We start from the raw sequence: 5,381 nt of genomic DNA on the forward strand, positions 1-5,381 counted from the left end.
CATTGTGGTGAGCCAGAGTGCCAGAGAGTTAATGCCTCCTGGAGCAGCTCTGAAGCAATGGTGGACAGAGATTGGTAGATAAATACCCCAGCTTCCTAGCCCTGGGTTGGGACAACTCTGAGGTAATCTCTGCTCTGTCTGATAGGATTTCCCAGCCAGGATTGTGCTCCAACTGTGCCCGTGACAGATGAGTTGATAATAGACCCTTTATTAGTTTCCTTCCTTTTCTTGTTTTATTTCCTTACTCTCTGCCTGATGTTTCCTGGGATTACTTCCCAAACAAGTGGCAGAACTAGAACTTGGTTTCAGCTTCTCTGGTTTCAAAGCCTTTGCCTTCAATCACTAAATTTTAGTGCCTCTGATATGGCTTCAAAAAATTGTTTCAGATAATAGCTGGATGAGGGTTATGCTGTATGTGTGATTGGATTTACCTGCTTCATGAATTTGAGTACAACTGATCACATTCTTTTAGATTTTCATGTTGCGTGTAACAGTGCTCAAGAACCTCAGTTGCCAGATTAACGAGAAGTCTCATAGTCCCCCTTTCAGGTTCCTTTCTATGAATTGTTGAAATAACTGCCCGCCTCGTCTTTCCCCACCCGCTCCAACACCACGGTATTTCTAATGTCTAAACAGGACCTTTGTCTAACTTTTAAGTGATAGATCAGCTGTTGCCATCCTCCTCACCCCCATCCCCACCAGGCACAGCCTGTTATAGAGAAAACAATCCTCACCAATCTGCAGATGAATGACAGTCCCCTCTGAAATGATACCTCCTGCTCAACTCCTGGAGGTGGGTGGGATTCCCATCCCTCCATTCTGGGCCTTGATGCAGATGCATCAGAAGCTGGTGCTCAGCTCTTGTTTCTTGGATCACAAGCACCATGTCCTACTCTCTGGCCAGCAGGCATTCCAGCTTCAGCAGGATCCACGTTCAATGCATTCCTTCTCCATTCACTCAGGAGCCTGTGACCTGAGCTTCCTTCACTCACTGAGACCTCTGAGACCCTGGAGTTAATTTCAGAGCTATCCTGGTCCACCTCCATAGCTCCTGTCTTCACACATTGAAAATTGCACAATTGCAAATTGGCTTTGATTAAACCAGTTTCATGCCTCCCAGAAGACCCTGGACTCACTCAAATTGATCCACTGTGTCCCCAGTGTTGAATTTTATGTAACAAGGATCTCAGACTTGACTGAGACACAAAAGCTTGAGTTCTATCCTAATCCCAGGACAATGCCTGCTTTCTTGCTCTGTGTTTGTTTGCCTAAAAAGGCCACTCATGTGACTAACCCAGGGCAAAAGAAGGCTCACCTCTCCAGGACAAATTATTTGAAAACTATTCATCCATGCACACCCGTTTTTAGAATCCTGGACAAAACTTTTTTGGCCAGCTTCTGTTTTAAGGAGAAGTATACTTCTTTTTTTCTTTTCATTCCAAAAGAAAAAAGGATAGTTGAAGGAAGTTTTTTCCTCTTTTTGTGCCTGGAAGAGTACTTACTTGTAGCTTTCTTGTAGGGGAGCTGGTGCCAGAAAGAAGTTGAAAATGTCACTCTCTCTGCCTTGTGGAATTGGGACAAGTATTGTTCTGGGAAGAAGTGAGAAAAAGGTAAGGAAAGTGACACGGAGTCCATCGGAAAAGCTCAAACTCCCCTGTGAGGAGAATTGGCTGAGGAGCTACAGCCATGGTGGCTGTCTACTGTTTACATCCTAACCTTCTGTGACTTGAACCCCACAGTTTGGCACAGGATTCATTATTAGAAGGCATACTTCTCTATTTGTTTAACGTATATAACTCTTCTTTCTGCAGGTGGATTGAAAGCTCCTCAGAGCTTAGCACAATGTGAACACAGCAGGCTTTTGCTCATGTCTAAGAATTATGATGTTTTATTTTCAGGTAAGCCTATTTACTGGTCTCATTCTCTCACAAAGTAGCAGGAGGAGAGAAAGTCCAGTGTGGGGTAGCAACACATTTATAATATTACTATGAATACAATATTATTTTCTTAAAAACTTTTTGAGAAGGACAATCACACTTGTTTTCCTGAAGAGGTGTTTTCTTCACCCTGTGTTTCTTTGGCACACTTGTTTCTTTTTCTTATTAGTTTGACAATGTTATTTGTAAATAGTCATTCAAGAAGCCATATTTTAGGTATTTTTGGACAGCATCTCAAAACCCACTTTTTCCAGCATGTGTAATGTGTACCACCCTGGTGCAGAGACTGCTGGTTGGCAGACCCTATGGCTGTCTGCAAGTCCAGTCTCCTTTGCAGCTATGGGCAGCCACATGGCTTGTTTTGTTTTTTTTTTTTAAGATTTTATTTATTTATTCATGAGATATACACAGAGAGAGGCAGAGACATAAGCAGAGGGAGAAGCAGGCTCCCTTGCAGGAAGTCCAATGTGGGACTCGATCCCAGGACTCTAGGATCATGACCTGAGCCAAAGGTTCATTCACTGAGCCATCCAGGTGCCTCCACATGGCTTGGTTTTATCCTACAAGCTATAAGCAGAAGTCTTCTAGGGGAGGCTGGTGAAATAGTTTCCGGTTTTCTAGATAGAAAGCTGTGTGGGTAGCATAGTCTAATGACTCTTGGTTTTGGCTCAGGTCATGATTTCATGGGTTCTGAGCTCACTGGGGAATATGTGGTGATTCTTTCCTTCTGTCCCTCCCCCTACTCTCCCTCTCTCTTTCAAATAAATAAATCTTTAAAAAATGATTGCAGATTTTGTTGTAAGGGCCCTTCCACCTTGTCCTTTCTGTCTCAGCACAGGTGAGGTTCCTTTGGCACATGTGTGAGGAGCTGTTCTCTACAAGTTGCAGCTTCTGGAAGTGATAACTACTTATTGTAGACATAGGATTTCTTGATATCCCATGGCCTCCCTGTCTGTGCCCTCTGCGGTCCTAAGATTATTAGAATGTGAGTGATTGGAGCTCTAGAAATGAGCAATCTTCTGAGGTTCTTTTGGGTTTTTGGATGATTTTTAAATTATATTTTCCCATAAGAGGCATGGATTTTATTAATTTTTTAAACAGTACTTTAGCCAACAAAGTAACACATGCTTATAAAAATATTTAAGCTGTCCCAAAGGTATTAAGTAAGAGTTTTCTCTTCTCTCCCTAGAGAAGTTAACATTTCTTATGTGTTCTTTCAATTATGTGTACATATATTTATTTACAAAAAAATCATAGTACATGATATTCTGCATCTTGCCTTTTTTTCTTTTAATATGTTATTTATTTATTCATGAGAGACGCAGAGAGAGAGGCACAGACAAAGGCAGATGGAGAAGCAGGTCCCCTATGGGGACCCTGATGCAGAACTCCATCCCAGGACCCCAGGATCACAAACTGAGCAAAAGGCAGATGCTCAACCACTAGGCCACCCAGGCATCCCTGCATCTTGCCTTTTAAACCTATCTTTTTCAAAATATGTACATATGCCATTTTCTTAATAGGTTCATGGCATAAATCATTACATGGATAAGTCATGAACATTAGAGAAAATCCAATTAAAACTACAGCAAGATACCACTATATGCTTATTAGAATGACTCAGCTAAAAAATCCTGACAATACCAAGTGCTAACAAGGGTGCAGAGCAACTGAAACTCTCATAAATTGTTGGTGAGAATGCAAAGTGTTATTGCCAGTTTGGAAAATCGTTGCCAGTCTCTTATAAAGGTAAATGTACACTTCATATGCAAAAACTCCATGCCCAGACATTTACTCAAATGAAATGAAAATGTATGTTCTCATAAAAATCTCTACACACACACATATATAGTGCTTTATTCAGTTGTCCCAAACTTGAAACAATGAAAAATTATTCAGCTGGAAAAACCAGCTGTGGCACATCCATACAGGGGAGCAGGCCTAGGATCAGGATGAGGCAAATGATGTACTTGCCTCAGGCACAAAATTTAGGAGCACCAAAATACTCAGTGATCAAGATAAATAATATTAATGCAATATTTAAAAAACAAAACTGATGTAAAAACTACACAATGAAAAAAATACAAAAATTTAAAACAGAACCTGATCCTGCACATAGACAACCCTAAGAGTTAAGCAAGCTGAGAGTGAAAGTGCAAGGAGGTAAAAAATGATCCAATTAGCATTTTCTTTGAACAGTTATGACAATTGTTCCCAAACGAAGCAAGTTCTTTGCATTGTTATAACTTTAATCCATAGTACCTCAGGATAAATGGGAAATTTTTATTTTGTTACAAATACATGCATGTGTGATTTTAAAAATAGTAAGAGCTCTGATGTAAGGTATACAGATTTTATTTAATAAATATTTATTTAAAAAGTAAGAAAAACAGTTTTTTTCATATAAATAAGTAATATTTATTTCTGAAATACATTAATAATATGTTTTACTTTTCAGGAATAGAACTTGATCAATTTCAAGCCAGGAAAAAAATTTTAACCAAGAAAATCAGGAACTCAGGATGCTTTTATACTTTATTCACTTAAAACAATGATAAATAGTTCACTGTGTTTCATGTCTTTATAGCAATCTGATTTTTTTAAACTACTTTTTTGTTTTACCAACCTGTCTAAAAAGCTGGTATGTAATTTTCTGCTATTTGTAATTGGTAGCTTTTAATTAAAACTAAAATTTTAATTAAATTTTAAATCGTGGTAAAATATGGGATCCTTGGGTGGCGCAGCGGTTTGGCACCTGCCTTTGGCCCAGGGCGTGATCCTGGAGACCTGGGATCAAATCCCACATCGGGCTCCCGGTGCGTGGAGCCTGCTTCTCCCTCTGCCTGTGTCTCTGCCTCTCTCTCTCTGTGTGACTATCATAAATAAATAAAAATTAAAAAAAAATCGTGGTAAAATACACATAATAAATTTACCATCTAAACCATTTTTAAGTGTACAGTTAAATAGTGTTATATATATTCACTTTGTTGTGCAACCAATATCCAGAACTTTTTTTCATCCTGCAAAATTTAAAGTCTCTGCCCTTTGAATAGTAACCTTACTTTTCCCCATCTCCACAGCCCTGGATAACCACGGTTCTACTTTCTGTCTCTGTGAATTTGAGTACTCTTGGTACCACATATAAGTGGAATCATACAGTATTTTTCCTTTCGTGACAGGCTTATTCAGTTAGCATCCATGTTCTCAAGATTCATCCACGTTGCAGCATGTGTCTTTTGAAAGTTCCTTCATTTTTAAGGTTGGATATATTCTACTGCAAGTGTATACCATATTTTAATTATCCATTAATCTGTCAATGGACACATGGACTGCTTCTACCTTTGGGCTATTGTAAATAATGCTGCTATGAATATGGTTATACAATGTCTCTTTGAGACCCTGCTTTCAATTCTTTGGTCCAGAGATTGAATAACTGGCCCTATG

At 39.2% G+C, this 5,381-nt stretch overlaps 1 long non-coding RNA gene across 1 annotated transcript; it reads left to right on the top strand.

Annotated features, from left to right (window-relative positions):
* Positions 1-1,505: 1,505 nt before the first annotated feature.
* LOC129513040 (uncharacterized) lies at positions 1,506-4,546 on the top strand. Its single transcript, XR_008665128.1, has 3 exons — positions 1,506-1,610; positions 1,812-1,898; positions 4,396-4,546. It is a non-coding gene; the product is annotated as an uncharacterized LOC129513040 (long non-coding RNA).
* The last annotated feature ends 835 nt before the right edge of the window (positions 4,547-5,381 follow it).

Source organism: Nyctereutes procyonoides, unplaced genomic scaffold, assembly GCF_905146905.1.
Source record: "Nyctereutes procyonoides isolate TBG_1078 unplaced genomic scaffold, NYPRO_anot_genome, whole genome shotgun sequence".
Classification (NCBI taxonomy): domain Eukaryota; kingdom Metazoa; phylum Chordata; class Mammalia; order Carnivora; family Canidae; genus Nyctereutes; species Nyctereutes procyonoides.